The 10,559-nt window shown below is 35.4% G+C and overlaps 1 pseudogene; it reads right to left on the minus strand.

Moving 5' to 3' along the window:
- Nucleotides 1-204: 204 nt before the first annotated feature.
- On the minus strand, nt 205-4,254 carry LOC125480641 (annotated as a pseudogene).
- Nucleotides 4,255-10,559: the final 6,305 nt, after the last annotated feature.

The raw sequence follows: 10,559 nt of genomic DNA on the forward strand, positions 1-10,559 counted from the left end.
GTTTAAAGGCATTTGAGCGTTTTCAGTGAAACTTTGTGCAATGAATATGTGGAAATATTCGTCGCGCAAACATTTGGCAGCAAAATTTTTTCCCCTTTTTTCTTGTGCGACGAACACATGTGTTCCTTGCGCGAAGTATCCTTATGTGACAAATATTTTCATCGCATAAAGTTAATTTTTTTGTATCCTGCCATTTTTGCTCGCTTATTCTATGTTTTCGTCGCTCAAGTGCCACTTAGGTGACAAAATTTTTTTCGTTGCGCAAGCTGTTTTTCTACTAATGGTTTTCAGGTACTTGTATACGGCATCACAAGAAGAGGGATCGAAAAAGGTTGCACACCACACTGAATACTGCTGAGGCCAAGTCCTAATAGAACGCCAATCAAAGCCAGGAAAGTCCAGGGACTATTGAAACAGTCATGAAAGAATTGACCCATCAATGTCTTCAATTTGCTTTTGTAGTGATCCTCTATTTATGCTTTAACATTGGAGAAAATCGCATCTTTAGGGACCAAGTCAATGGTTATCTCATTAAAGAGTTGAGCCACCTCTTCATCACTCCTAACAAAGTTTTGAAGTATGCCCCTTTTCCTTAAGTGCTTCACATCGTCTGGATGACCAATGAGCAAATCGAGCAAGCCTATGTAAGAGGTGACCTTGAAGCTTTTTTGGAAATCATGACACATATTGTAGGCTATCATGTTTATGAACTTAGGCCCCATCGAGTCGTCAACTATTATTATAAGAAGATAAAGGAATCCACAACATAGAAACCAAGGCTTAAAATTTATGTCCCTCATTGAGTTTTTCTCACTAAGCCTAAAATAGATCTCAGCTTCATGAAGTTGTTGTACATTGCGAAGTGAATGGTGCATACTACTCCGGCTAGGTGGAGATGCTACCATTCTTGTCAAAAAAAGGTCAAGAAGTTGAGTACCTCCTAGTTTTGTACTCGGGCTAGGTGGATGTCCAACCATTTTTGTCCGAAGAAGGCCAAGAAGATGAATTGGATCTTTTTCCTTGGCATGGCCCTTAACTAGTGGTTCCCCACCATACATCTTGACAAAAACCTCGATTGTGGTACTCCATTGCTCACATGTTTTTCTCTTGTCGATCAGCAACTTGAGGAGTAGATAGGGGAGTTGATTATCTAGCAAAAGCAAGTCCTGTTTGTCGATCAGCAACATGGTCTCTCTTGATTTTAATATCTTATGTTGATGTACAAAATCAATGAGGACTTTGGAACAACTTAAAGTGTCAAGTTTGTTACCTTTGCTCGGTTGCTCCAGTCAACTAATGAGGATAATATGTAAGGAGATAGAGATAGGGAAGCAAACACAAGATGTACGTGGTTCACCCTAAGTTTGGCTACATCCACATAGTAGAGGAGTTCTCATTAATATTGGAGGATTTACACAAATACCTAAGTTTAAGCATAATTATCATTAGTGGGTTCTAATGACTAGTTTAAGTACAATAATGACATTAGGGATTCGTTGTAAGAGAATGGTCTTCTTTTATAGTTGAGGAGAGTCTCCAGTTTTTGTTCGCGATCGATGTGGGACTCTATGAGCTTTATTCTGACGTTAATATGTGTCATGCTGTGATTGGCCTCCTGGTTGGACGAAAACTATTATGCTTCGGCAGGGATGCCTTAGCGTTTTCAGTGGATCCTTGAAACTATAAAGTTGACCGGTGCTTGGTAGTTTAGAGATTGGTCAAGTATGGTACAAACAATGCTCCTCTAAGTTCCTGAGTGACGAAAGCTTCTCAGATGGAGACTTGAACCGACACTGATGACATCGATGATGTGGGCACCTAGGGTGCCCTAGGAGTAGCTCAGTAAGGGGTGTAGGCTTCCTAATCAATGGAGCACTCACGGCTAATGTAGTAGGTGCTGATAATACGGAAGGCGCATTGGTCACACTCCAATGACGAGTGATCAACTGCGACATCTATACACTTTTTGAACCATAAAAATATAACATTAGAAACTAATCCTTTCTTGCATTTGAAACTAATCAATTAGCGGCCAAAGTAATATCATATCCTTTCTTGCATTTTTTTCACATATATATAAAGCAGTATTGCAAAGGTAGAAACAATACTAATTCAAAAGTAGTAGTGTTTCTACCTTCGATGCACAGAAAAGTAAGAAATGTTATTAGCATGAAAAGTAATTAGATTCGAATGCAGTTGCACCATCCTAAAATTCCTTCTTAAAAACCATTTGCAATGCATGGCTTTAAACGTCAACACCTCTCAACCACATATATCTACACCTACATGTCAAGCCCTCTTAAGCGCCCCCTTGATAGTTGAAGAAATGTTCAGGAATCAGTTGTTGTTCACTAGTAATGTTATAAGCAATAAGCATGAGAAAGCAAAGCACTAGTAATTTGGAGGGAAATAGAACTCAGAGAAGACCAAGTAATAATAAATTAGAGCAATTGAAAACATGAGAAGACTCCAGGACGTACCAAACTTTTGGATGGGAAAGTATTACTTTGCAAGACAAATATCCTTGTAGTAAAGCACACACCCTCTTTGCTCTAAATATGAGCTGCCATGTGATAAAACGTAAGAAATGAGCCATTTCTCACTTAGACTCCCATAGGTTGCAGAGAAGATATAGGAAACAAAGGCAATATACAGATTAATAGGTAAAATTAATAAAGATTAATTAAAAATTTAATCCCAAAAAACTCCACCATGACCAAAAAAGGGCATAGCACGCAGGCAAAGGTACATATACAAAAATCCCATATGCAATTTGAAGAAAATACCTTCAAATTCATTCTTCAATGATATTCGTATACAAAAATCCTGTACAAAACAAATTTAGTTGTTTTAGTTTGAATTCTCAATTCAAAGTTACATATACAACATCAAATTGCTTACCGGATAGGGATAGATCGAGGAAGGGAGAGGAAATGGAGGAGAAGAGAGATGAAATATTTGTATGATGAATTTAAGAGCAAGGGAGGGATTGGAGAGGTTTTGAAGAGAGATGGGGGAGGGAGGTAGCTACTACAACTGGGTTTGCAATTTTTTCCTCCCAAACTGCTTTAGTAATGAGGAAAAAGTCGTTGACTTTGCACGACAACGGTCGTACATTCGTTGGGCAAAACAATTTTGCACAACGAAGACCTTCGTCCCACAAAACATTTTTGTGCAACGAAGGTGTACCTTTGTCTCGCAATGTTGGGAAAAAAAAAAGTAGTTGAAGTCTTGGTTTGGCACTAAAAACTTGTGCAACATATATACCGCGTCGAGCAAGTAGTCTGTGCACGATGTTGAAACAAAACGTTGCGCAGAGGCCGTTTGCGCGATGCGGTCTGTGTGTCGAGCAAGCTTTTGGCGCCAAACCAAGACTTTTACTACTTTTTTTCCCAACATCGCACGACAAAGGTACACCTTCATTGTGCTAAACTGTTTTGCTCAACGGCAATCTTCGTCGTGCAAAGTCTAGTTGCGCAAAATGTCCTTGTGTGTCGCTTAGTTGTCAACGCTGCACAAAGTGACCTTGCCCAATGCAATTTGCTCCTTTGTGCAAGTATTTTTTTGTACTAGTGATATTATCCTCACTAGTCAACTGGAGCAACCAAACGAAGGTCACAAACTTGACACTTTGCATTGATATAAAATCCTTGCTGATTTTGTGCATCAACATCTTCCAATTTTTTATATTTGTACATGAATTCCAACGTTGAACACCCATCAACGAACAACATCCACGCGAGGGCCTTGTCATCGTAGTCCTTTGTTGCTTCTTCATTATAGCACTTCCTTAGCTCCTTAATCTTGTCCTCAACTTTCTTGAGCAAAGTTTCAGCATTAGTAGTCTGGTCACTATCTTTGAGAAAGTGTGTTGTCAATTGAAGCTTGACTTTCTCTGTCTGCTCGTACTTTTGTTTACCATGGTGGTAAGGACCTAGTGCTACTACCCTTGGCTCGTAGTACTTGTCGAAATTTTTGGGATCACGGAGCACGAAGGGAACCCTTCGGATCTTTGGTTCGGCATTTTTCTTTTGAGCTTCTTCTACCACTTACCAAATTTTTTTTAGTTTCTCACTCAACTGGTTCTTATTGCCTCCTCATAGACTGTAATCACTACCTCTGAAGTTTGCTCCGTGGTGGTGATTTTTGCAGGTTGGTCTTGGGTTCCTCCACTTGCTTTTCCACCTCCTCTTTCGTAACTTCCGTCCCGAACAGCTCCTTCATGGAAACTACATGTTCATCTTTTTCGAACATTATTAAAGTGCTTGTCGAAACTAATTAACAAGGGAATTCGATATGGTTTTTTTTTTTTTTTAAAGTGTTTTGGCCCGAATGATCTGTGTCAGGCTATACAATAATTCTAGTTTTTGCATGCATTATATATACGTATAATATGGCACAGCAGTGCATCATTTGAGCTCCATGAAAATAGAAGCTTGATGATGAAGAAGAGATGTTAATTTGTGAAAGGACAGTAGTACAGATGCATGACTTTACCTGCATGGGGAGGTTGGTATATATGAATTTATGTAGTAGAAGCTGTTGTCTCTATCAAGGAAAATTAAAGGTCATGCTATTGCCTGTAACATACTTTATTAAAGGAAAAATGCTAAGTACATATTTTTAGATCATATTTTGTAAATCACATTATGTAACCAGGGACGAAGCCAAAGATTTGTATCAATGGAGGCATCCTCAAACAATAAAGTTACAATTAAAAAGCTAAAAAAATTACTAAACAAACACTTATATATTAAACTATAAAATTTTTCATACAAAACACTTAGAATCATTGTTGGTGAAGTCAGTCATACTGATACTAAGAGAAATGATAAGGAGACTTTCCGCCACCTCATATTTTTGGCACAATGTTTAATAATGTTGGTGTTAGAGATTTCAATAATAAATATATAAATTATTATTATATATATATATAGACTTGGTGCTGCATTGTGCAGCATATGTATGTATAATAGGGAAAGGTTGCTGCGGTGCGCAGCAAGCCTACGGGCGGCAAGGTTGGATTTGATTCAACCTTTGTATATTTTGTTGGATGGTTACAACTTTTGGTTAAAGACCATAATGTTTACTAAATTGTATGAGTAAAATTAAAAAATGTAATAAGTCAAATTTATTTTCTGAAAATTCTAAATAGAAGACATGTCTTTTGGGTCAAAACTATTAAGAAGGGTTGTATATTTTCAGAAATTTATTTCTACGTTCCTTGCTCTCTTCTCTCTCCATCACATTCATACAATTTCTTTCTAGTTATTTCTACGGAAATATAATTCGGTTTTGCTAATCAAATATTTCATACTTTGTTGTATCGTGGAAGTGATTTGCCAAGAACTCTTTAGCAAACTCATTCGAGTGGGGGCAAATAACACTTTAAGGAAATGATTCAAGTCGTACCTCAAAGTCATCATTCGGATTATTCTCTACATTTATACATTAACTTGAACAACCTTAAAGTGTTATTTTCGTCATGGAGAAAAAAATCTGATAACATGGCTATGAAGATTATCAATCAAGATGTCTACGAGCTAGACAAATTTGATGGATCAAATTTCACCCGATAGAAGGACAAAATGCGTTTCATGCTTACTGTTCTAAATGTCATATATGTGTTGGACCCGAAATTGGAGCCTATTCATGAACCAAGTGACAAAGACTTGGACAAAATAGGTGTCCATCGAAAGAAGTGTGAGGAAGATGAATTGGTATGTCGAGGACACATCTTGGGCACATTATCTGATCACTTATATGACATGTACGTACACATTCAATGTCCAAAGGAAATTTGGGAAGTATTTGAACACAACACAATGGAGAAAAGAGGTACCGATAAATTTTTAATTTTCAAATATTATGAATTCACTATGTTTGATAACAAACCCATCCTAAACCAAGTTCATGAATTATTGGTCTTGGTCTCAAAGCTTCGTGAACTTAAAATAGTTATTTCGAATCCTATGATAGTTGGGGCTATTATGGCAAAATTACCTCAAACATGGAATAACTATAGAAAGAAACTTCTACACATGGTGGAAGATATTAGTTTGGAGGATTTGCAAAAGGGTATTCAAATTGAAGAGGAAACTCGAAATCGTGATAAGAATTTTGCAAATCAAGATTCCTCTAAAGTTCACATTGTCAAAGGAAACAAATATAAAAAGAACATCAAAGTCAAAATTGGCAAGGGGAAGTTTAAGAAGACCAATTCCAACAACAATCAAAAGAATACAAATGGTGTCTGCTACCATTGTGGAAAGAAAGGCCATTACATTCGTGACTGTAGACACAAAAAAGCAAGTGAGGAATATGCCAATAAGACCAATAGTGAAAATATGATGGAAAACTCTGGAATTGATAACATTGTTGCAATGGTATCAATGATGCATATTGGCATGATTACCGAACTGAATATGGCAGCGGCAATAAAATCCTCCGATTGGTGGCTCGACTCAGGGGCTACTATACATGTGTGCAATGACAAGGCATAATTCAAGACATATGAAGCATCAATGGACAATCAAGAGGTTTTAATGAGGAATCATAATTCCGCCAAAGTTCTAGGAAAAGGAACCATTGAACTTCAGATTACTTCTGAGAAGAAATTGACGTTGCTTAAAGTACTGCATGTTCCAGAAATTAGAAAGAATCTTGTGTCTGCAAATTTATTATGTAAGAACGGTATAAAGACTGTTCTAGAGTCCGATAAGTTAATAATGTCGAAAAATGGGATGTTTATTGGGAAGGGGTATTCTTGTGATGGGATGTTTAAACTAAGTATTAATAATAAAGTAAATTCTTCTGCTTATATTGTTGAATCTTCCTCTCATTTATGGCATTTATGTTTAGCACATATAAATTTTAGATCTTTAAAATACATGCACACACTTAGTTTAATTGCTTGCAATGATGATTATAATGATTGATGTGAAACATGTATTCAAGCAAAAATGACTAAGAAACCTTTTCCAACTGCCGAAAGAAATACAAATTTATTAGACTTAATACATTCTGACATATGTAAATTCAATGGTATTTTAACAAGAGGAGGAAAAAGATATTTTATCACATTTATAGATGATTGTTCTAAGTTCACTTATGTTTATTTATTGTCTAATAATGATGAAGCTTTTGAGTGTTTTAAGCGCTATAAAGCTGAAGTTGAAAACCAAAAGGGAAGGAAAATTAAATGCCTTCGTAGTGATAGAGGTGGTGAATATTTTTCACATGAATTTGATATTTTTTTGTGAAGAGCATGGTGTTATACATCACAGAACTGCACCCTATACACCACAATAAAATGGTTTGGCAGAAAGAAAAAATAGGACACTCACTGAAATGATTAATTCTATGATGATTAATGCTAATACTCCAAAATATTTATGGGGTGAAGCATTGTTTACTGAATGCCATATACATAATAGAATTACATCTACAAAGACACATGTGTCACCATATGAATTTTGGAAAGGAAGAAAACCAAATTTGTCATATTTGAGAGTATGGGGTTGTGTAACTTTTTATAATGCCCTCGATCTTAAGAGATCCAAGTTGGGTCCAAGAGGAATTAAAAGCATATTTGTAGGATATACATAAAATTTAAAGGCATATAGGTTGCTTAATTTAGACTCAAATACAATTGTTGAGTCTAGAGATATCGAATTTATAGAAAATAAATTTTATAATGACTACTCAATGTCTGGAAATGAGAATGATCAAACACCTTTCTCTAATCCAGCTACTAGTAATTCTCAAGGTGAGAAAAGAAAACAGTTTGAAACTTCAATGAACCAAGGAAAAACCAAAGAGTAAGAAAAGAAAAGACTCTAGGCCCTGATTTTATTTCATCTCAATCTATTGTATTTTTAATCGAAGGAAATAGACCAAAGGTTCTTAAGAAAATACCCATATTGTTGAATTTTGAGGATGATCCTAAAAGTCTAAGCGAAGCATTCACTTCAAGAGATGTAGCATTTTGGAAAGAGGCTATAGATGATGAATTTGAATCATTAATATCTAATCAGACATGGATTTTAATAGACTTGCCCCAAGGATCAAAAGCAATAGGTTGTAAGTGGGTATTTAGGAGAAAATACAATATAGAAGGGTCTATTCAGACATTTAAAGCCAGGCTGGTTACCAAAGGTTTTATATGGATTGAAGCAAGCACCAGAACAATGGCATGAAAAGTTCGATTTTGTCATTTTATCATATGGATTTAGACATAACAATGCTGATAAATGCATATACTCTAAATTTACAAATGATTATGGTGTTGTTATATGTTTACATGTCGACGACTTGCTAATATTTGGTACAAACATGAAAGGTGTATCTGAAACTAAAGAGTACCTAATTTCAAAATTTAAGATGAAGGACTTGAATGAAGTAGATACTATCTTGGGAATTAAAGTAAAGAAGTACAGTAAGGGTTACGCTTTGTGTCAGTCACATTATATAGGAAAATTGCTTCTTAATTTTAAGCATCTACAAATAAAGGAAGCAAATACCCCTTATGACCCTAGTGAAACTTTGCTTAATAATTCTGGTAGGTCCGTTACACAGCTTGAGTATGCTAGTGTAATTAGAAGTTTAATGTATGTCATGCATTGTACCAGGCTAGATATCGCATTTGCAGTAAGCAAACATTCTAGATACACTAGTCATCCAGCTACTGCTCATTGGAAAGCAATAAATAGAATTTTTGGTTATCTTAAAAGAACTATTAACCTGAGTTTAACTTACTATGAGTTTGTAGCAGTACTTGAAGGATATTCAGATGCAAGTTGGATAACAAGTGCTAATGATAATAAGTCTACATCAGGCTGGATTTTTATAATTGTCGGAGGAGTAATTTCTTGGGCTTCGAATAAGCAAACATGTGTAGCACATTCAACTATGGAATCTGAATTTATAGCATTAGTGGCAGCAGGTAAAGAAGCGGAATAGATTAGAAATTTGTTATTGGAAATAGAGTTGTGGCCACAACCAATGCCATCCATGTCTTTATATTGTGATAGTGAGGCTACTTTGTCTAGAGCATACAATAAGGTATACAATGGAAAGGCTAAACATATTAGCTTGAGACATGAATATGTCAAGCAATTAATAACTGATGGAGTTATTAATATTATTTATGTTAAATCAAGCAATAACTTGATGGATCCATTAACGAAAGCACTTTCAAGAGCTTTGGTAGTTAGTACATCTAGTGGAATGGGGCTAAAACCCTTTACTGAAAATTAGCCACCAATAATGGTAACCCGACTTTGTCTAGAACATCACTAGTTTAAAATTTTAATGGATAATAACAAGTTATTGATAAGTGGTTGTGAAAGCACTGAAAATTAATATATAGCTCATTCCAGGATGATCATTGCAAAACTGCTACGTTTAGGAGGATGAGTTTTATCTCTTAATGAGGTTATTTGTAGTTGTGTCTATAGTAGCAGGGACATGGGAAAGAACCTCACCTATATGAACATAAGAAGTGGTGTCGCTTGTGCCAAGAGTTGGGTTTTCTCTTGTAAATGTTCATGAAACCAGGATGAAGCACAAGGCCATAATAGTGCTTAATTAGTTCAAAAATTTCTTTAAGGAAATAAGACATAGTCATGTGTGTAGTGATTCTGGTTTTACATAAGAATAGTTGGTTTAAACTTAGGTCACCATCGCATTCGTTATAACTTTGAATTACTTACACTAATTAAAGGTTTAATTTGAAAGACACCTTTATTGTATGCATGATTATATCGGTATGCTTGTGATTAATTATAAAGAGAGGATTGTTATTATATATCATATTATTGAAATTGGAAAGGATTGTTAGAGATTTCAATAATAAATATATAAATTATTATTATTATTATTATTATAATATATAGACTTTGTGCTGCATTGTGCAGCATATGTATGTATAATAGGGTAAGGCTACTACAATGTGCAGCAAGCCTACGGGCAGCAAGGTTGGATTTCATTCAACCTTTGTATATTTTGTTGGATGGTTACAACTTTTGGTTAAAAGACATGATGCTTACTCAAATTGTATAAGTAAAATTAAAAGATGTAATAAGTCAAATTTATTTTCTAAAAATTCTAAATAGAAGACATGTCTTTTGTGTCAATACTATTAAGAAGGGTTGTATATCTTCAACTAAAATGAAAGGACTCGATGAACGGGTGCTTTAATGCCTATAAATACCTATTGTGGCATAATGTTTCACATACAATTTCAGAAATTTGTTTCTACATTCCTTCATCTCTTCTCTCTCCATCACATTCGTACAATTTCTTTCTAGTTATTTCTAAGGGAATATAATTCGATTTTGCTAATCGAATATTCCATATTTTGTTGTATCCTGGAAGTGATTTACCAAAAACCCTTTAGCAAACTCATTCGAGTGGGGGCAAATAACGCTTTAAGGAAACGATTCAAGTCGTACCTCAAAGTCATCATTCGGATTATTCTCTATATTTATACATTAACATGAATAGTTGGTACGGGAATTGTGCTAAAAACATGAGGTGACGCAAAGTCCATGGAGAGG

The sequence above is a fragment of a genome, unplaced genomic scaffold (genome assembly GCF_019419815.1).
Source record: "Pyrus x bretschneideri cultivar Hongxiangsu unplaced genomic scaffold, Pyrus_bretschneideri_v1 Contig341, whole genome shotgun sequence".
NCBI lineage: Eukaryota > Viridiplantae > Streptophyta > Magnoliopsida > Rosales > Rosaceae > Pyrus > Pyrus x bretschneideri.